We start from the raw sequence: 23,204 nt of genomic DNA, 5'->3' as shown, positions 1-23,204 counted from the left end.
AGTACACATAAAGAAAACATCTTTTTGAAGGCAGCACATTCTTCTTGTAGGAGCATATTCTTCTCCAAGAGTACTTGATTTTTAGCAGGTAACATGGAGCCTGGTTAATTGTCCGTATAAGATATACCAATTTCTTGGACAGAATGAGTGAACTTTCATCATAATGCATTCATACAGTAAATGAGATAGAAAATTATCTGGGACACAATTATCTTGTCCCTTCTGCTGTTTTCTCAATTGTTCCCCTAACGTTTCTACACTGACAATGCCAACCTTGTCAGCCTGTGCTTTTAATGTTAAACCTTGACCTAGAACAAGAATGAGGACATTTCAAATGTCTACAGGATTTGTTCTTATTTTTCTAAATGTGTGTGTTCCTCCAATCCGCATTTTCTCTTAGTCAAACAAAACAGACGTCACATGGTAGGAATAGCTGAGCCTGAATTTCATAATTCAGAAAGATCTTAAGATATTTTCTATTAGATTTACTATTCTGGTCCTCTTACAAGATGATTTTCTAGTTCAACAAGGCAGGAAGATGACTTCTTGAATGTCTTGACAATTTTATGTCCTTTGTATTCAGGATGTTTTTTTGGCGCCGTGGCTGTGTTCACTCACACAAAGAGCACCAGGAGTTGGGTACTGAGTGTTCTCATACAACAAAGAGCAAGTAGTAACATGTAAAATGGGTACTTGAAGGTGTCCTAAGTTCACCTTAGCCTCACCCAGAATTTCCTCTGTGGTGGATGGCACCCCATAACCAGCACGAACACTGCTCCTGCTCTGCTCCTCTTGGCTTTGCCTGTACCATAATTACAATCCAAATTACAATGCACCCTCTCCAGATGTTCTTTCTTTCTTGTGTGTAGCAGGCCAGATCATATTAACATCATGACCAAAGGAACTGTTCTACAATTGCAATTGTTTAAAGCTGTCATATACTTCCCTAATGAGTTATGAAATTATTTTGATCTTGTTTATACAGGCAAAACCCAAATTGTGTCTGCTAGTATAACTAAACCCTGGCCAAATTAAAATTATTTGTAAATGTGGCAGATGGTAGAGTTTAGCAAAGGAGGTCATTGTCTCTGGTAAAGCAATGGGAAAAGCCATTTAAGAGTAAGTGGAAAACTTTGAGAAAGCAAGTTGTTTTATTCCTGAAAAAAATATTGAGAAAGATTTTGGACTGTAATGATAGATTGGGTAGAGCATGTTGTTAATAATGCCAAGGTTGTGGGTTCAATCCCCATATGAGCCATTCACCTGAAGAGTTGAACCTGATCCTTGTGGATCTCTTTCAATTCAGAATATTCCATGTTCTGATTTATAGGTTAAGATATATCTTTTTCACCCAAAGATTTTGAAAGAAATTAATTATCTCATTAGTAGATAGATTTATAGACTATAATTTTATTGAAAATATATCAAGTTTAAATGCACCTTATTCTAGACACATACGTTTTGCAATTATTCTACTTCATAAGTAAGCAGTGATCTTTACCTGAACCAGTATTTAAGTCAGCAAATAGGACAAGGAGCAACTGCACACCAGTCCTGTGAGACATGAGTTTCTAATTTGTTTTGCCTCTAATCAGAGCAAAACTTTAAAATCTTTAAAAATCATGGCTATAACATTTTTGCATTTCTACTGGCAACTGCAGCTATTTTGTTGAGATATTTTAGTTTAGAAGAAATATATTACCGTTCATAAAATGTCTTCCTTTTACTTAATGAACAATAACTGCTTTATTTTTTTAAACTATTATGTTCACCACTGTCTTCCCACAGCAGCAAGATGCTTTGGAGAACCTTGTGCTTGGAAATCTTAATTTTTCATTCTTTGAAATCTGAGTAACCATCAATGAGCCACATGAAGTCCACAGCCTGTTGTGAGAAATAGGTTATTCCTGGGAGCCCAAGATGCAGGATTGAAGGAGTACCTAGATTAGACCTCATATAAATCAGTATGCTAATAGGAAAATGAAGGATAATGATTTATTGCACTAAAACGAAATAAAATATTTGGCTTATTAAAAAAACATCCTGATAGGTTAAACAATTTATTAAAAACATTTTAATCAGGGAAATCTTACTAGAAATGTTTTGATTTTACTAGACAGGAGTTGAATTACTGAGGTTTCAAGAGGAAATTATCCTGTTTTATGGAAACCTGTAGATTGTTCCCACCAAGAATTCCCCTTTCTTTGTAGCACCAAAGAATATGAACTTTAATTCTCCTGGCTTCAGGCTTTAAACCACATTTCCTCTCCCTCAGATTTTAACTACACCTTTGGAATAGTTTGCGCTCAGTTAAGCAAATGCTGTGCACACTAGGGACAGGTTGTGTTTTGTGCTGAGAAGCATCTGGAGAAAGAGATAAACCTGTGTTGCAACACAGGATTTTCCTGAGGGAACAGACTCCACTGCTGAAAAAACCTTTCCTCATTCTTAAGACATCGCTTTCCAGTCCTCACTTTCATTGCATTTGGTGCACCATGGATTTGGTCTCTTTGTATTTGATATGGGGAGGAGACTTTTTTACAAAGGAAAAATAGCATCAAGAACCATCAGGCATAATCATGTCAGTGTAATTCTTACACAGAAACAAGCTTAGTGATTCACTGTGTTTCATGCCAAATGTTTTGAATCAATGTGAAGCAATCGAGCAAAGTAATCCTGCCCTAGAACATTCCTCCTGCCATCAGTGCTCCCCAAAATTGTTTTTTTTTGAAAACTCAAAATTGTAGAGCCAGTGCAAGCCACAGACACTCATGTTCCAGGCTGTGTGGGGGTTTCAGCAGTCATGATCCCTGCTCTGGGTACATTTTGGACAACTCTTTCAAGTGCCTGTTTATTGTCTGTGCATCTTGTACTCATTGTTTACTGGGTAGTTATGGGACCAGAGCAGAAATGAAGACACTTCTAGCATTGCACACTGCTAACAGAATCAGAGTGAGTGAAATATATACCTCTGTGTTATTGGACCTGGCTGAGTCTTTTTGCACAAGGATTCTGATCAAAGGGCTTCTGCTGGCGTCATCCCTTGACTCAATTCCAATATCAGCCTCAGAGAAAGTGCATGACCCTTGCTGTCATATTTTTGAAATCAACAGGATGGTCTCCTTCTCTGAGCTCTCTATGGCTGCTGTTCCCTCACCTGCCATGTTCTTCCTTTGGTTAGGCTGGAGCTCCTGCCTAAAAAGTGCATTTCTTCCCCAGAGATCCACTATTTCCCTGTCCCTCCCAGCTCTGAGTCACAGCTCTCCAGGAAGCAAGCAGAAACCAGTCATATGACCAGACAGGCACACAGGCATTTATCACCTGCAGAGATGCACATTTTTTAACTTTGGAAGTTAAGCACTGTTATCATCACATCCTGCACCTCCAGCACAAGGAAATACGGTAGTTTCAGCATTGCATCAGCGTAATGCACATCTAAATTATCTTTAGGGAAAATGATTTCTCTCCCCCTCATCACAGAGAATGGGGGGGAAGTAGTGCCTCTTCCTTTTATTATTGCCATGAGTCTTTTAAATTCAGTTAAGATCAAGCACAGGATTATAAGAGCAGGCTGGGGCTGGGCCACTGTTTTCATTTCACTCAGCTTCTGAGACCCTGTTGGAATATGAAAAGAGTCCAGTGAGTTGGCAGGACAGAGCAAGATAGGGCACATCAGCACCCCTGATAGCATGTGGCAGTACCTGAGATGATGTTGTGGTAGTGGCATTGGGAAAACATAACGTTGACAGGGCCTGTGGTAGCAAAAGATGTGAAAATCAGGAATAATCCAGCCCTTGACATCTGGGAACAGGAGATGCAGCTTCCTTTCAATCATGATACACAATTGCAAAATCAATAGCTGAGGTTAGCAGGGACCTCTGGGGGTATTCTGGTCTAACCCTTCTTCTCAAGCAGGGTGACCTTGAGTTGTTTGACCGTGCTATTGGGTTTAAATACCTCCAAGGACAGAGACTACAATCTCTGTGGGCAACCTGCACCAGTGTTTTAGTACCCTCACTATGAAACCTGTTTTTCTTATTTTAAACATGATCTCCTATTTTTTTAGTTTGTGACCATAGCTTTTTCTCCTGTCAATGGACATCAGTGAGAAGAATATTGCTCCCTTGTCTTCATTCCCTCCCATCAACTGTTTATCCACACAGAAAAGATTCCACTGGAGCCTTCTCCTCTTCAGGCTGAACAGCTGAACAGATCTCTCAACTTCCCTTTGTGTGATTGATGCCCAAAGTTGTACAGAAGACCAGCTTGGATGAGCAGGGATCTTCTAGAACTCAAACATGAAAGAAAGGTACATAGACATTGGATGAAAGAACAGGTGACTCAGGGAGACTACAGGACAAAGGTCAGTTAGAGATAAAGACAAGCATAGCAAGGGACACTTCCTAAAATACATCAACAGCAAAAGAAGGACAATGATAACATTTCTCACACCTTGATGAGGTCAATCACCTCAAAAATAGGGATGTAGACAAATGGGGACATTTATTATCTGCTCCACCTCTGCCTTTAGCACCAATGATGGGCCCTGATACACCGTGAACCTTGTATTGGAAGATCATGGCTGGGGGAATTGTATACTCACAGCTGACTCTGATCTTGTTCATCCTACTGAGAAGGATGTCCAAGCTGATAAAAGGTATCCAGATCAAGGCTTACAAGGAGCAGCTGAGGTCACTTGCCTTCTTCATCTTGGAGGAGAGAAGGCCGAAGGGTTCTCTTGTCACAGTCTAACCTGAAGGCTCAAGGGTGCCAGTGGAGAGTGAGGTGCTGTTCTCTCTCTGGTGACCTATGGTAAGGCATAAGGATGTAGTATAAAGCTGCATCAGAGGAACTTCATATAGGACACTGGGAAAAGGTTCTTAGGTGAGAAGGTCACTAGAAGAGGCTCACCAGGGAAGTGGTCATGGCACCAAACCTGCCAGAGTTCAAGGAGTGATGTTTCCAGTCATCTGGTTAAGGTTGAAGTAGTCCTGCAAGGAGCAGGGAGTTGGACTTGATCATTTTTATGAGTCCCTTCTGATTTGATATATTCTATGATTCTCATTCTATTATTCATCTTTCTGATCTCCAATATATCTATATCTCTTCTTTTGTGAGTGGTCAAGCTCTGCCCATGGCACCCAGATATCCCTCACCAGGGCAGGGCAGAGGGGCAGGATCATCTCCCTCCACCTGCTGGCAATGCTCTGCTTAATGCTACCCTGGAGAACAGGCCCTGAGCCATGCTTCTGAGCTCTGCTGGGCTTCATGGGCAGAAAAAATAAAGAGTATCTTTAAATGAGAAGGTCACTGTATTTTGGGCATTTTGTGTCTGCTGCCCACTCTTATGTTTCCAATTGTCCTTGACCTATAGCAGAGTGGCAAAATTTGCATCACTTGGATCTCAAGCCTTTGTGCAAATACATCACTGCAAACCTGTCTTCTTAAAGGGGTCTTGTGTTGCCCTGTAAATTAAACCTTCTGATAATGTTTTCATAGTTTTATTTACTTTCCCATGAAAATCCTATAAACATAAGTTGTTTATCACATTCCTTCTAAGAAATGTCTTTTGAAAGATGTTTCTCATGACCAGTGTGCTTGGGAAGGTGGTAACTTAATTATCCAATCCCTGGTCATTGTCGAGAATCTATAAATACTGGAGTCAGAGAATAAAAGACGTTTTTTTTGTTCTGACACTGAGAGTGTTTGTGTGAACCATTTCATGTCCTTTAGCGACAGTCTTGTAGATTGGTGCAGCACTTTGGGGGTGGATTTGCCACATGTCAGTTACAATTCTCTTACACTCTGTGGAGATGCTCTTAGTGTACAGAAAGTGTGAGGTAACTCTTCTTCCAGACTGTGGCTTATAGATGCCCACCTTACCCTTCAGCCCAGTAACTTCTGGAGATGAGCCCTGGAGTGAAAATGCACGTGAACAGTGTGGAAGTTCAGCTGGTAGCAGGTACCCCACAGTAAGTGTAAACTGTGAAGCAGAACCTGCCTACAATGAGACATCTTGCTAAAAAGCAGCTTGTTTTGCCCAGAAGGTCTGGCAGTCTGATATTCAGGGTGTCAGACACAATATTCACATCATAGCCAGCAAAAAGATCCACACAGAGCCTTTCGGTGTTGATAATTAACAACCCCTCTAGTAATTAAGCTCTGCACCTTTTGAAAACAGTTTCAAGTCTTCTGGGAACCTTTAATTCTCACATGCATCACCGAAGCACAGGTTCAGTATTCCCACAGAAAGCAGCAATCCCTCTGATTTACGGACTTCCCCACCCTTGGAACTGAGACACTGACATGTTCTGCTCCAGGCACTGGAAAGCTCAGCACAGTTCTCTCTTTCTTTATCTTTTTTTTTTTTTTTTTTTCTTTCTTCCCTAAAGAAAGTGTTTCCTGTCAAATTAACGCTACCAATTACAAGTGGATCTAATCCCTGGTGATTACCTACCTACCCTAATTGACTGTCTTGTTCCCAACCAAGGCAGGATGTTTGAACAGACAAACAAAAAAATAGATACTGATTTGCTGAGACAGAGAGAATACACTTACATCCAGAAAACATAAGCCTTCAGAAAATATGAGCCAGCATTCTCTCTCCCAATTACTGCTCTTCCTCTTTTGAGCAATTAAAAATGTCTTGGAAAGTTTATGAGTTCCAAAAAACTTAGTCACATACAAAGTCTACTGGTCCAGCTGCTCCCTGTGGAGCTGGGATTAGGATACAACTCAGACTTTTCTGAAATGCATTGGGAATTAGAACATTTTTTTAAAAATTCTACTTCATACCAAAGTAATGTGCTTCCCTTACTGTCTAATTCCTAATTTCAAGGTATTAGGTTCTAATTTTATGTTTAATGGGGACATAGGGTTTAAGATGCCAAAATTATGTGTTCTCTCTGATATCATCCCATATTGGTTCCAGAGGTGCTTTTTCAAGGAAGAAACCAGGTAAATACTATTTTGGATCACTAATACCTAAGTTACTTGTATTCATTTTGTGTACTATTTAAAGCAAATATGGCAAATCAGGGAGTACAAGATATGTAAACTAACAGGGAATTTCTGCCTGTTTGGGGCTTTATTTATTGGTATGAAGTTATCAGAAATAAATTAAGAAATAATCTTCTAAGGTTTCAACAATGTCCTTCAAAATATTAGGGGCACATAGAAAACTCTGTGTCCTCACACAGCACTCTGTGTATAAAAAGAGTGTAACTCTGCTCAGTTTTAACAGTACAATACCTGGGAACTTCACTACCTCCAACATCACTGAGCACCATCCTTCCTCCTTCTAAAAAAACTCATAAACACCATGGTTCAGATTCAAACCTGAAGTCAGCTGATAGTTTTTTACCGACTTGAAGAAAAGCGTCCTGATCTACACTGTAGAAGGATTTTCTCTACACTGCAAAAGGAGAGAATTGTAATAGGCTCCCAAAAAGATTTTTGGAAAGCCCTGTGATCCTGAGCAAATCCCTTCACCAGCCCCACATGTGCCAGCCATCAAATCCAAGGAGACATTTGGGTGCTGTCAATATACTACAGCAGCCATGAGGAGTGACAGGCACCTTGACATACTGGTTTTGTTAGCATAGGAGAGTTACATGAGAGCCTGATGGCAGAAGACAGCTACTCTGACTATTGGTTGCAAAGCTATTTATCAGCCTTGTTTAAGTGGAAATGTAAATTAGAGGGGAAAAGAATTAAGTGTGCAAATTATTATTAAACTTGTTGTCTTATGTGGAAATGCAAAATAGGAAAAACAAGGCTAAAAATTTTTAGGGTGGTACTAAAGTTCCTAAATCATTAAAATACCTCCCAGGATATGTTTTTCCATGCCTAATTCAATGAGCACTTACAAAAGGAAAGGGAAGTGGTGTAGAGGAAATAGTAAGGAACCAGGAAACACTCTACATGTGTTCTTAATACAGTGGTGCATTTTAGTAGCCTGTGACCTTGCTCAGAATCATCTGTGCCCCCACCTACATTTAGCAGCACCAAGCAAAGGGGTACTTTTTAAGTCAATCAGATCATTAAATAAATGTGCAGATGCAGACTTATTTGCAAGAAACACACACCCATATGTTATGTCAATGTTCCACAAGACACTGTTCCTTAAAGGAAAATATACCATTATTTCACCTAAATTCTGATAAAACCAGAATGAAAAACAGCCCCAGCCAGAATAAAATGGAAGCCAGTCCTGTCCAACTTATTGTAATATTATCTTAAATGCACTTTATCCCTTTTTTACAATGAAACTTTTGAGTCATTTGCATTCACTGTCTGGTGGAAAAGCAGTGTACTCAGATATGACGTCTTGCAGCCACCTCAAAAGCCAATACCACCCCCTAAATATTTTAATAAAAATAATTTTTAATCCTGATTGATCATTATTTTTCCTAATACTTTTTTTTTTTTTTAATAAAGTACATTTGTTAAAGCACAAAATTGGTCAGGATTACAAATAACTTGCCCTGACAGCTGGAGGGCAGCATTTCCCTCACAATGAAAAACAATTTGTCTTCAGTGAAGACAGATGTCAGAACAATAATTAGTATGTTTCAACTAGACAGGACCAATAATTCTTCAAAATCACCCCAGATACAACTGAAATCTGAATCAATCTCCTTAAGAGTTTGGATGAAGACAGATACAGTCCTTCATTTACAAACAGCTTCAGTGTCCATCCTCAGCATCCCATTCCTAAGGATAGACCAGCACCCCAGGCAAGATCTAGGGGTACCACCAACATCCCAGGACTACTCCCCTGCTATTCCTTCTAGGAACTGACTGCCAGAGTTTTATTCTTAAAGGAGTGCAACTACTTGGCTGGATCAGGGAGAGACATCCTGCATTTGCAGAACACAGTAAGTTCATCAACAGGGGTCTGGGCAGAGCCCAAACTGCTGTCAGTTGGGTTGGGCTCTGTATTGGCAGTCCTGAAGTTGCTGATGGGGATGTGGAAGTGTGGCAGAAAAGGAGGATAAGGAGGGAAGTATCAGGGGGGCAGTGGTGGATGGCCAGTGGGAGCCCAGATTGCACTGACTGCACAGCACAGGTGAGCCTGAGCACACCTTTTGACCTGGGTTTGAGCTGTCTGCCTCATGAAGTCAAGTTCACACTGCAGGCTGTTTCCATATATTATTAAAGTCTCATCATCTTAGGCATACAACCCAGCTCATTTTTGTGCACCCACAGATTACAGCTGAAATTACCAGTGATCTTCTGTAGGAGATGTGGGTTACATGCAAAATAAGCACACATGGCATTGTTTTCAATACTTGTTAGTCATGTTCCAAAAGGCAAAACTTAGAGCTAATTTTAATTAACATATACAATGGAAAGTTTAGGTTACAGCAGTAAGCACTGAAAAGCTCTCAGTTCACTCAAATTAAATGTCACCATGATTTAATTTCACTGAAGTGAGTAACATCTTAACCCATACCTAAGTCTGAATATTTCTCCCAAGATTTATTTAGTATAACAATAGTAATTCTGAGTCCATGTTATCCATATAATTGCCTGCTGTGGTTTAACCCTGACCAGCAAGTAAGCTCCACACAGCTGCTCTCTCACTGCCTTACCCTGGGGGGACTGGAGAGAATCAGAAATGTGAGAAAGTGAGAAAACTCATGGGTTTTGATAAAGATATTTTAATTAATAAAGCAAAAGTTGTGTATTCAAGCAAAGCAAAACAGGGAATTAATTCACTACTTCCCATGGACTGGTGTTTCGTTGTCTCCAGGGCCCCATCCTGCATAACAGTGACTTGAAAAGACAAACACCATCACTCCAACATATCCCTTTTTCTTCTTCTTCCTCCAGATTTATATGCTGAGCATTATGCCATATAGTATGGAATATCATAGAAACAGAGTCATAGAATTGTTTCAGTTGGAAAATAAGTCAAAGATCCTTGGGTCCATCAATTAACCCCTTCACTGCCAAGGCCAGCACTAAATCCTGTACCAAGTGCCACATCTACACGTCTTTTACCTGTAGGGAGGGTGACTCCCACTTCCCTGGACAGCCTGTTCCATGTTTGGTAAGCCTTTCCATGAGGAACATGTTCCTGGTATCCAACCCACATCTTCCCATGTACAGCTTGAGGCCGTTTCCTCTTGTCCTTTTGCTTGTTACCTAGGAGAAGGGACCAATCCCCACCTGGCTACAGCCTCCTTTCAGGTGGTTGTAGAGTAATAAGGTCCCCTCTGAACCTCCTTTTCTCCAGGCTAAACACCCTCAGCTGCCTTAACCACTCCTCATCAGACTTGTGCTCCAGACTCGTCCCCAGCTCTGTTGCCCTACTTTGGACTCACTCCAGCCCCTCAATGTCTTTCTTGTAATGAGGGACCCAGAACTGGACCCTGATTCAAGGTGCACCCACCCAGTGCTGAGTATAAGGGGACAATCACTGCCCTGGTCCTGCTGGCCACATTAATTCTGATACAAGCCAGGTGCCACTGGCCTTCTTGGTCACCTGGGCACACACTGGCTCAGGTTCAGCCACTGTTGACCAGCCCCCTCAGGTCCTTTTCCTCTGGGAGTTCTTCTAGCCCCAGCCTGTAGTGCTGCCTGGGGCTCTTGTGATCCAAGTGCATTACCCAGCACTTCACCTTGTTGAACTTCATACCACTGGCTTCAGCCCATCCTCTCTGCTTGTTCAGAACTCTCTGCAGATCCTTCCTGCTCTCCAGCAGATCAACACACTCTTGTGTATGTATCTCTTCTGTCAGTTTTGGGCCAGCTGTTCTGGGTGTGTCCCCTTGTGTCCCCTCCCAAGTCCTTGTGCACCTCCAGCCTCCTTGCTGGGAAAACTGATGATGAGGAGCAGAAAAGGCCTTGACTCTGTGTCACCACTGCTCAGAAATAGCTAATCATCTCTTTGTTATTACCAGTGTTTTCAGCAAAAATCCAAAATATAGTCCCAAACCAGCTGCTACAGAGAAAATTAACTCTACCCCAGCCAAAAGCAGCACATTGCCCAATTCCTATCTGAAATTATAACCAAATTATTAGCCCGTCTCCAGTCCAAGCAAGGAAAGTTGAGTGATCAACTCAGCAGTCCATTACACAAGAAAATCTATATACATGTTAAAGTAGCAGTTTCTAAGTAAAATAAACTAAAACATTGTGTGATACTAATCAACAGGACTGCATTATAATTACTGCATTTGCTTTTTATTTCTAGGAACCCTAAATGCTGCTTCTTTTTTTTTTTTTTTTGCTTTCCTGATTTTCACACACAAGGAGTATTGATATCAGGTTCCAGCCACCTCAAGAAGTAATTTCGAAGAAGCTCCTGACATGATTTGTGTACCAGTGGTCAATTGTTCTATTTTCTCACAGAAGGTCATTGCTAAGACAAATGCCTGACAGAAATCTGCTGTCTTTCATCATTAGATTTTTCTGAGTTGATGGATTCCTACCCAGGGAGGTTTTACACAAGCTGCACTGAGAGAGGCAGAATGAATCTACTGTGGATTTTTTACCATTTTATCTCCAACTCAATGCTTTGCAAACTGTTTCTTGGGGAGCCAGGTCTGCCATGTCTTGGGTTATCTGCTGCTTCCTTTTCAAAGCAGTGATCTAATGCAGGCTAGGATTTGCATTTTCAAATGATTTTTTACTACCTTCTGGCTAAAAAGTTAATGCCAAACTGGTCATAAATTGAGATTAAGCCAGGTCTTGAAGCCATCTTTGGGGCAAAAAGATTTCCTTATTTGTGAAGGTACTGTGGGGGTTGCTGGAAATGCATACAGATCCAGTACTAACAGCACAGCAGCATTGATTTTCACCTTCTAAGGACTTTGCAGCTTTATACATGGAAATGCTGAGAAGGTTTTTTTTTTTTTTTTTAAGGGATGTGAGCTTTTAATTATTGTATTAACATTGTCAACTGTCAAACGCTTTGAAATAATTTAATATTCCCAGTCTCCTTACAACCTGTTTATTGATATTCATGAAGTGAATTCCCTCTTGAGATGTCTAGACTGAATGTCAATATGGTTTATAGATGAAGACATGGTTTATAGATGGAAGGTATTAATAATTGAATCCTGAAATTGTTTAATTTTACTTCAATAAAAGGCCAGGAAGGACAGGAACTGATATACTCTTTTACTAAATTGATATACAAGTGAGTACAGTGAATTCATATAATTTCAACCATCAATGATGGAGAAAAAAATTATTAACTTCCAAGGCATATTTTAATAGATAAAATTATTTTGTTGGAAGCATTTTCCTGGGTGAAATTCCTTCTTGACACATAGGACATGATTAGGGATACATCTTTATTGTGTCTACATGCACTAGACATAACTTATAGAAGATGTATTTTAGCCTTCTGCCTCTCCTTGAAAGTCATACAAGAAAAAACTGAGTAGAGACAAGTTTGCAAGAATTATCACAGGAGGTCTATGCAGGAAATGCAGAATAAATATTGTTTCTCCTGTATTATTCATAATGTCACAATAGCTGGTCATAGCACTCCCTCTGTCCTTATGAAATATTCTTATCTAATAATCTAATCAGGATGAGAAAAGGTTTAGGAGTATCTTGAAGGAGAAGATTCCTAACCTTTCAAATAAAAGAAAAACTTATTTCATGGACAAGCACATGAGAAATGCAAACCTAGAGAAAAGAAGAAATATTGTCCAATTTGAAAATCACAATAGCTCTGCTGGAAATGCTCAGATCCCCAAAAGTGCCAGCAAGCTTTCAGGGAGACCACCTGATCAGTCCCTCACTTTCCACTTATGTCTATAACATTTTCTACCATTGAGGACTCATTGATCAAATATCCACAGTCTGGTCCCATGCACACTGAAGTCAACACGATTTTATTTCTTATTAACTTAGCTGATATTGTATCTCAGTCTTGAAAAGATGCCTTTATATAGCTTCCTCAATTATGTTGTAATCCCTGATAGAATCAGTATTTATTGTTTATTAGTACCTTAGTTTTCTACACCATTTTTTTAGTTTTATCAAAGTATTTGATTGCTTTCATAGAGGGAACTAAGTGTTATTCTGGGTACACATGTGACAGGAAGGAAACATTGCTACAAGTTTCCTGGTCTACACAGGATTTCTATTATTATGATCTGTTTTGAAAGAGCATATAGTAAATCCTAACAGATATTCTATGTTAATTCTGTGCCAGTGTAAAACAGTTCAGAAGATAATTTCAGCAAAACACCTGATTCATCTGAGTATGAACAAGGCTGAAATATATTTTTAATTGAAAACCACAAGGAGACTTTAGCCAAGAGATAGATACTTAGTACATAGGTTTGGCTATGGGTCACCTGCTAAGATTCAGGATTCACTAAGAACATCTCGTAAGGAGGCTGATTGAGACCTTCTCATGGGAAAATATCACATCAGTTTTAGTCTTACACAGCACTGGTACCCATCTTTGAGAACTCTGCTTTTAAAAGACAGATATTCCCATTGTCATCACAGTGCTAAATCAGCAATCATAGAATCATAGCCTCACAGAATTATTAAGGTTGGAAAAGACCTCCACGGTCATTGAGTCCAACCTTTGATGGAACATCACCTTGTCAACTAAACCACAGCACTAAGTGCCACACCCAATAGTTTCTTGAGCACTTTTAGGGATGTTGACTCCACCAATTCCCTCAACAGTCCATTCCAATGCTTATCCACCCTTTCTGTGAAGAAATTACCTTCCCTGGCACAGCTTGCCACCATTGCCTCTTATCCTGTCTCTGTCTGCCTGTGAGATGAGACCGACCCCAATCTGGCCACAGCCTCCTTTCAGGCAGTTGTAAAGAGTGATAAGGTTCCCCCTGAACCTCCTTTTCTCCAGGCTAAGCCAGGATTCTATAGAATTATAGAATCACAGACCATGCTGAGTTGGAAAGGACCCAGTAGGATCATCATATCCAACTCCTGACCCTGCACAGGACAGCTGTAGGGAATCTGTGTTCTGATCTGTTAATGAAGAATCCCACCCTGTGCCTGAGAGTGTTACCTGAGCACTGCTTGAACTCAGGCTTGGCCTTGTGATCCCTTCCCTGGGAGCCCATTCCAGTGCTCCCACAACTGCTCCTCATGTGACTGACCCTCTAGGCTCCTTCCCAGGTCCACTGCTCTTCTCTGGACACTCTCCAGCACCTCAGTGTCCTTCTTGACGTGAGGGGCTCAAAACTGACCACAGTATTTGAGGTGTGGTCTCACCAGTGCTGAGTACAGAGGGATAATCCCTTCCCTAGACCTGCTGGCCATTCTGTTTCTGAAGCAGGTCAGGATGCCCTTGGTCTTCTTGGAAACTTGGGAACATGCTGGTCATGTTCAGCCACCACTGATCAGCTCTCCCAGGTCCTTTTCCACCAAGCAACTCATGTAGAAATTTAATTCATGTCTGTCCCATAGTGGCCAAGAGGTCCACAACTGCTAGCTTCTAAAGAATTATAAAATTTTATTTTTAAAAGCAATAAAGAACAGCTTTCATCATGAAAAAAAAACCCAACAAAACCCCAAACAAAAAACAAACAAAAAACCAAAACCTAAAAAGACCCAAACAAACAAACAAAACCAAACCCAAAAACAAACAAAAAAACCCCGCAAAAACAAAAATCCTGAACAAAAAAAAAGGCATTTTAAACATTGACTCCTTCTGTCACAATTATGTTTGTAGGAACATTACCTGTGCAGTGATATCCTTGAAACATCTTAGCCTCTGCTTCATTGGACCCTGTTTTCCTAATATCAGTCAAAGGTGTTTCCTTGGTCCCTAACAGAAAATGTAGATGCCCTGCCCTTGAAGGAGCTTTCAGTTCAATGTTTTCCTTCAGTTCAGTTCTTTTTTAAAGTCTTCTCACACCTACCAGTCATTTTCCCTCCTCCATCAGTGGGACTGAAACGCTTTTACCTTTTACAACAGCTGTTGGATATCATGAGAGAAAATCTCTAATATGAGAAGTAGATTTCCTGCAACATCCTCAGACACCTCCTTTCCACCAGCTCTGACCTGCGTGGGTTGTGTCCTGCTGTCTCTGACCCAGGACATATCACACCAGTATCTGGATCCTTATCTTGACTGGGACTCCCAGGATGTCTTGTAAAGCAAGCAGAGATCTGTCCTGCTGCATAACATGTCATTTCACCAATCTAACTCCTTTGCCTGAGGTGAAGACGCTGTTGACTTCCATAAGTACAAGGAAGTTTTCAATACTCTTTCTCAAGTATGAATTCCCACTAGTACCAAAACAAATCAATATCAAACAATGTGGAACATTGTACTGTTTACTTACATGTTTGTATTTTATTGGGGAAAAGTGTGTTTGAATCTTTCTGCTGTATTCAGATGGATGGCTTAGGAGAAAGTGTGTAAGAAAAGAAACAATTATATCCATGGATAACAGAGAACTGTGGCACTGACAATTCTTTATTATGATTGTTGAGCCTAATCTTTTCATGTCAACAGCCAAATGTACGATATGCCCTAACATTCCTGTGCAGCTGATCCGGAAATGTCACTGTTTATAGAGTGTAATGAATCCTGAAACTTGCTCCACTGGCTTTTCCTCCACCCTCTACATCCACTGTCCTTTTTGTTTCAGTCCCAAAATATGAGCATTATTTTACCACAATGTCAAAAGTCATGTCAATTAAACATCATGAAAGAAGCAAGAAGAACTCAACCTTGACAATTAATGACAGCCCGTGTTCAGCTGAATTATAAATAGGACTTGTATTCTTAAGAGTTATGTCTTCTAAGCTTCACACATAATCATGCAATAGATATCCTTGATTTAGATTTTAGGTGATATAATGTAAATAATTACTCACAGCATTAAATAAAGAAATGGAAAATATGGTATTTGTATGTCATTATGGGATAGCCATATGTCAGCAGATAGAATCACCTCTCTGAGTAAAGTTTATACTTCTGAATAAATTTGTTGCATTGGGAAACTGAGAAGGACAGTGAAAGATTATATAATATATGGTTTCATTTCCAGCTGATTTCTGTTCCCAGCTCTTTCTATTTTACTCATTCCTGCTCTTTTACTGGAAAGTGTTTTTGTACCTGCACTGTGATGAAGATCAGGACATGATCTTAAAAAAACCCCAACAAACTAACAATAAGAACCACCCCCAAACAACAAAAACAAATAAAGCAAAAAACAAATGCTGTTGCTTTTAGGTTAGATCACCTGAATCGTTTATGCACACCAAGGACAGGTGCTTGTGCTTGTATGAGCACAACCAAGCAGAAGGAGGTTGGTACCCAGACATCAGTTATTATTTCAACAAAAAGATCAGTATCATGAAGCCCATAGACTAAAAGGACCAATATTATAGAAAAATAAAAGAGTTTGTATTGGAAGAGACCTTTAAATATCATCTAGTCTACCCCCTCTACAAAGAGGAGGGACATATTGAACTAGATAACAGAGCTTGATATCTCTGTTAGCTATGATCCAAGTTAAGTTAAAGCCCCTGGAAATCTCTCTATTAGTTTTAACAGATTTTTAATTAGGCCCATGACAAGTGTAGAGAATCTGTGTGTTCTGATCTGTTAATGAAGAATACATTGCTTATTTTATATAACACAATTTCTTCATCCACAAAACATTTAAGGCAACCACAGAAACGTGAACATCATGAGAGCCTGAAGTAAATGAAAGTTGTGTTGCCTATGGGTTTCCTTAAATTGTCACCATCTGTTGGCTTGATGAAACAGGTGCTGAGCATTTTCAACTCCACTGAAGCACAGGGTGGAGTTCTGCTCTAGCTGAAAATCTTCTCATTCTTTTCAGTCCACAATTAGCTATTGGCCAGTGTGTGCTGCCATTAGTTGAACCAGCCCAATACAATCTTGTAAAGAAAATCAGTTTCTTTAAAAACATCAATTTTTTTTTAAACTGAGTATTGTTTAATCCTTTTTATTTGGGTTTTATCTACATAAGAAGTAAATGCAGCAAAGTACTATTTCTTTGAGCTATGGGCACATTAATTAACAGCAGGAAGTGTTGGAAAGAATTACTATAGTGTCAGTCTAACTTTACAGACAAAATATATTCATGCAATTAATTTTAATATGTTCCAAATTTTATTCATTGTTGCATACAGAATGGAAATGAAATAGCACTTAGCTGAAAACAAGGAATAGTTCCTCATCTAGAGTTAAATTATGTCACTTTTTTAATTTCAGTTGTTCTTTGCTAATTCCTGTAAGTTAAGGCCTGTCACACAATGCAAATTTGATCCAGTTAACTAGAAAAACAAGATCAAATCTATTAGGATACTCTAAGCCAGTAGATAGAAGTTGCAGGCAAAAGTGACCTTTTCCTGACACAGCTATATTTCCATGAGATGCAAATTCCTCTAGCTCATGCGTACCAGCTAAAAAATATTGCCACAAGCAAATGATAGTTTTAACAGAATTGTTGCATGGGGCAAACAATCTGCTGAAATGGTTGAGAGGTTTAGGAAGCTTATTCCAAACCACTAGAAAATTGCTACAATAATTTCTGCAGAATTTATAGTGCCATTGTAGCCAGTTTTTCTTTATACTATCCACATTATTGATTCAGCTGTGCTAGTAATTGTAAGGGATGATATTATAATAATGTCATTTTGGCAAGATGCAGTACTATTTAACTAATACATTATTTTCCAAAAGGATTCCTTTTGGAAACCCTATGGTCTGACTATATCATTTATTCCTTTCTTTCTAGCCTTTGAATACAAACAGAAATAGAAATGGCAGGAGGTAACAAAGCTTGTCATATAATCTCTTTCCCCTTAACCTTTATTCAGGATGATGCCTTCAACTCATGAAAAGTCTGCTTTGGAGCAATGTGAAATGTTTGCTAGGAAACCCGAAGCAAAGTAAAAATCAGCTGTTTGCAGCTTTTCCTACAGATGTGGTATCCAGCCCATGTTTTGTCAAAAGGCTTGAATCTTTTGATTAAACCTGAGGCTACTTATGAATGAATTGAAGCCAATTTATTGTTTTGTAATAAAAGAAAAAGATATACCCCTGGATTTCATGTGCTTCCAGCTCCAGATTGACCAAAATCTGAACTGTGAAATTCTTGTTATTTCTTCAAAGAGGGAAAATGCCAGAGCTGAAGCCTGGAGATAGAGGGGCTGTGATGAGTAGAAGAGCTGCAGGCAGAGGGTAGCAGTTATTCTTTCACATCCTGCCCTGCTCTCTCTGAGAGAAACTGTTCAGATTCCTGATTTGCACCCCTGCCACAAATGATAAAATGAGCAAAAGAAGATTCCCAGTAGAAGGCTGAAGCAGTCCAAAAATGTCTTCAATCTTTGCTTTCTGATTTTGCCTTCCCCCCACACTTCCTCCACACAGAGACTGAAAACAAACCCACAGTGCCAATTACGACTCATGTCCATGATATGGACACTTCACCCATGAGCTCGCTCAGGATACATAATCAATAGTTCTCATATAGCTTTTTGTTTATTACTAAAACAGGAGAGTTGCAGATTGAAATAAGCAAAGAACTTTTCTTAAAATTTGAGTACTTCAAAATTTGAGTACTTCCCATTTCAGCCTTAGAGCTGGTTTCCAGTAACCTGCATTGACCTTTCAGAGATAAACAGAGGGCGTAGGTAGGTTGTTTGTTTTAAGGTGTATTCCAGGAAGCCAGTCTGTGCAGATGGTGAGAATGGTACCTGCAGATACAGGAAACATGCAGTAAAAATCCACCTCAGTTTTAGAAGCAAGAGTCTGCCACATGTTATTGTCCAGCTTTTGCACTTGGCAGGTGATTATCTATTCAACCAGCAGAGGAAGGCAGGTGATGGGCAGATGAATAAAGTAGTACCTAGAAAAGGGGAAAAATAAAAATCTAGATCAATGGGAATGAAAAAATTCAGGCAAAATAGTATAACAAAAGCTTTGGAGTATTGGAAAAAAGAATTTAATTGGTATAGAGGACTGCCTAAGGGGATCAAAATAAGAAAATAAAAGTAAAATTTTTGTTTCACTACCTCATGAGAGGGAAAGAATAAGAAGCAAATGTAATTTTGTAGCTCAACATAATAGCAAATAGTAGCACAGCTGTAAAAACTGAAGGGGAAGGATAGACCATCACAAATGATCAAGTGATAACAGTTTAAGTTAAGACATCCCCAGCTGGATTCTACCAATCCCCCAACTGAAATGTGAACATTGACTGTGTGAAAATCCCCACCACCCAACAGAACAACAGGAGAGCTCAAAGCACCCTTCACAGCACTTTTCAATGCTGCATCTCAATAAGTTTTACAAAGGATTTCAAAGGATACCGTGCAGTTCTGGAAATAGAAAAGATGTCCTCATTAGAGACAAGATCGCTGCAGGATTGCTGCCTGCATATAGCACAGAGAACAGAGACACTCATCTTACTCTAGAAAAAGTGCCTGGGGGTGACAGGGAAAACATATCCAGAAAACAAGGTAAACTGGGTCAGGCACTTAGGGGGGCAGAGAATCCTACAGCAATCATAAGGAATCATATCCCACTGAGGAAAGCTGGGCTGTGTGGGAGTACAAAAGTCCATTAACACAACTGTGGAAAACAGAATAAATGGGAAAACTCAAATAACCCAAATTTTACCAGCAGTGCAAAAACAATTGGGAAACAGGAGCTAAGAAAGAAAAACAATGGAATTCTTATGATGGTTTCTAGTGAAAGAAGAGGCCAGATGCCCAGTCTGATGAAAAGGATGTCAGTACTTGTAATGGACAGCTAAACTGTTGCAACAACAACCAATTTGATTTGCATCTGAACTGTGGAATGAGTGCACCACCAGTGACAAGCATCCCTTTTAGGGAAGGTGCTCTGTAAAACTGAGTTTGGACCAATGACAGTCAAGTGTTGAATGTTATAGTTGAGAGTTCACATGCACACAATCAAAAGCAACAAGGAAACGCAAATGCAGCATCTGGCATCACACATTTGCCCTCTTTTGACCAGAGGAGATAAAACTTTCTCAGTGGGTTTTGTTCTAGCAGTTCTACAATGGCTAACAGGCAATGGAGCTTGGAGGAACACTGAAAAGAGAGTGAGCCCTATGCTATCTCACTAGATTACTGAAATGCAGTATTCCACTTGAAAAAAAATGGGAGTAGAGAGGCTGCAAAGATATGAACCAATGTTGGACCCTTTTTCAAAGGGAGGGAGTGGTCCAATAGTAGTCATAGCAACAACATCTTGGAAAGTTGCACTATATAGTAGGAAACAGGTAAAAAAATAAGTTCCCACTACTGTTGACTGAGGACAGATTTACTAAAGCAAAAATTCTAATTTTAACACCAAAACCATTTTTTGGCATACTGAGTTACATGAGCTATTCAGTCAAGTGGCCAGAATTCCACAGAACCCTTGGTCTAAAACTTAAAAGCATCAGCCTGGTTACAAATGTGTTTATATGTAAACTGAGCCTCTCCCTAGAGAACTGCCAAGCGTCTGGCAGCTGCTGGAGAGCAGGCTAATGGTAGTTTATAAGCTGGTAATATCCAAAATGAAAGTGAAGACTGCCATAGGAGGTAACCTTCTATATGAAATGGCACATGGGTGAAAGATCACCATGTTTAAAGCAACCCAGCAGTAATGTCAGCAAAAAGAAAAGCAGGTGTCATAAAAATGAAAAACACCACAGTAAAAACCAAGCTTGAGATGAGCTAAAGCATATTCTGCTGGCCAGTAAAAAAAACCCAAACTCTTACTGGGGACATAAATTAAATAGAATAAGTTGTCCAAAATTTTCCTGTACTTAAAAAGCCACTTAAAATCCTAAACAGCTCTGGAAAATGCTGGACAAATATGTTCACTATCTGTGAAGAAGATGGCATGAAGATGGAAAACAGTCATCCCATTTCTGTGTGGTGTAGTTGTAGACCTCTGTCCCAAATAAGTAGAAAAGTTGGATGGAATTACTGAAGCAGCAGTTGCCCTGCACAGATATGCTTGGGGTGCAGTTTATTTGGTGTCTGAGGTTCACTGAGATGGATCTAGCTGAAACGAGGTTTGTGTGTTGCACATAGCTGAAAGTCCAGCATTTCCTACCTAGTTCTTCTAAGAAAGAGTCAGAAACTTCTTCATTTTAGGAATTTTAGGAATGTGCAATCTCTTATGTTAATGAACATGCTACATGAAACAAAGACCACTTCTCTTGCCAGTGACTTCAAAGGGCTTAGATCAAGTGTTGAGTGAGAATACACTTATGGCAAAAATGATTGAAATTCAATGCCAGGGCTCCTCCAAAAGCTATTTTCTGTGCTCCTCCTCCTAAATTTTACCATTTTGGTTGCACTTTATCAAACCCCTTGGGGTATCTATAGTATAGTCTATATTGTGCTTGTTCTGACATTACATTAAAATGAACAGTGCTGTATGAAACTATCAGCACTGTATGCAAGTGCTGTAGCCTTGCTTAGGCAAAATATTTGTGATGTCTGAAAGTGCTCTATTGTACTGTTTGACTTGGCTTTCCTTGACAGAAATGTCAGGAAAGCCAGTATTTTAATACTGTGTATTCTTATGAGATTTTTAAAAAATGAATTATTATGCTGAAGATTATTTTTTTTTTCCAAAGAGATAACATCCCACAGTGCTGACAGGCTTTTTTCTCTAATGATATATGAATTGGAGCTAACAGGGGAGACAATAACTGCAGGCCTTTTGATTAATCTATTTTCTTTGGTCCTCTCTTTAAAATGATAGATTGGTCCATGAGGACAGTTTGCCATAGATATTTGCAATAGAAGTGTGAGCTCCAAACAAAATAAGGAACCAAGGGGTTTTTAATATATTGTAGACATCTGGTCCATTTTCACTAGGAAATTAGCATAAAGTTTTCTTCAAATTATTGTCATATGCAAAAAGCTGAAAGAAGAGTCCAGGTGTATCTGATAACACAGGAGTAGAAAAGAAAAATATTCCTGTAGCATAATTTAAAAGAAGAATGTATTTTAGCTCTACATTTTAACTTCAGTGATTCAAAAATGAATGGATGCAAAAAAAGAAAATAAGCAAAGGAGGAAAACACCCCTTTCAAGTCGTGACATGTTTATGATAAGTCTTTCATAACATCTTAGTTGCATTACTTTTGTCTGTTTTGAGTCAGTAAGTTGCCTCACTTTTAAAAAGTAAAGACAAGTGATAGAACAAATTGTACTGGATAGACACCAGCTGTACAATCTGTACTTGTAATGGTGATAAAGTTAAACCAGACTAGCCAGAACCAAGTATTATAACTGCCATGTCTAACTCAGACCTGCCAAATGGTATTCTGCAAAATGCTACAATTTATAAAGCCTCTTTGCTAAATAGCATTATTCATTATCCTGAAATGCGTTAAAAAAATTATTGTAGAAGTCATGGCAATATTGGTGAGTGCATTTCATAGAATGGACTCAATAATCTGTTGGAATGCTGTGTGTCTCCACCTGTCTCCAACAGCACTCTCCAGCATTTGACACTATGTAAGGTGTATTTAATTACTTCTGTGCACTGCAGTCTTAGCAAACATGAAAACCGACCAGGTGTGGGGAGAGAGGAAAAGAGGTGCTGATCTGGGGCAACATGAAACAAAAATGCAGCCTGATGGTTGAGGTGTGCTGCACAAACAGATCAGATAGAGGGGCTGCACACTTCACGGTGCATTTTTGATTGCTTATTGCAAAATGGATGAAGACAACCCTTCTGTGATGTTAGGAGGGGATTATCACTAAACCAGTAGCTTTAATTTAGCAAACCAGAGGTGCTGAGGTGGTGTTAATGGACGGCCAAACATTTTACAACTTTGAAGATAAGTTAGCTAAGGACTTACTGAATTAAATCACCAAGGCAGAGATCCATCTCTCTTATGTTAAACATCTGCATGTTTATGCTGGAAGGCTTCCTGTAAAAGGAGAAATGGACACTTCCTGAGACAAGTTCCTTTGATCAGTGTGTCTCATCCTTGGCTATTCAGGAAACATCTGAACTAAGCACTTACAAAAGCTGAATCTAGACCAGTGAGTTTGACCCTCCCTTTTTTGTTACCCATTTGACACTCACAGAGGTGCAAGATTATAAGGAAATTACTACTTCCCCCTTTTTTTGCATGGTGTAAATATGGTGTATAGTATTTACCAATAGACTCAAACCCACTCTGCCATTTGCTGTAACAAATCTCTTTAAAAGGCAGGAAAAGAAT

General features: G+C 39.5%; 2 long non-coding RNA genes across 4 annotated transcripts; both read right to left on the bottom strand.

Annotated features, from left to right (window-relative positions):
* Nucleotides 1-1,390: 1,390 nt before the first annotated feature.
* On the bottom strand, nt 1,391-10,114 carry LOC111925223 (uncharacterized). Of its 3 annotated transcripts, XR_015283907.1 has the most exons (6): nt 10,009-10,114; nt 5,803-5,914; nt 4,912-4,991; nt 4,604-4,807; nt 3,702-4,285; nt 1,391-3,615 (listed from the first exon to the last, which is right to left on the bottom strand). It is a non-coding gene; the product is annotated as an uncharacterized LOC111925223 (long non-coding RNA). The 3 variants fall into 3 exon arrangements; XR_015283905.1 differs by lacking the exon at nt 5,803-5,914; XR_015283909.1 differs by lacking the exons at nt 4,912-4,991; nt 5,803-5,914.
* A 6,971-nt stretch (nt 10,115-17,085) lies between these two features.
* Nucleotides 17,086-22,907, bottom strand: LOC147655300 (uncharacterized). The gene is made up of 2 exons (XR_015278677.1): nt 22,836-22,907; nt 17,086-18,845 (listed from the first exon to the last, which is right to left on the bottom strand). It is a non-coding gene; the product is annotated as an uncharacterized LOC147655300 (long non-coding RNA).
* Between the last annotated feature and the right edge of the window lie 297 nt (nt 22,908-23,204).

The sequence above is a fragment of the Cyanistes caeruleus genome, chromosome 1 (assembly GCF_971803275.1).
Source record: "Cyanistes caeruleus chromosome 1, bCyaCae1.hap1.1, whole genome shotgun sequence".
Lineage (NCBI taxonomy): Eukaryota > Metazoa > Chordata > Aves > Passeriformes > Paridae > Cyanistes > Cyanistes caeruleus.
This window is presented reverse-complemented; position numbering and strand designations above follow the sequence as displayed.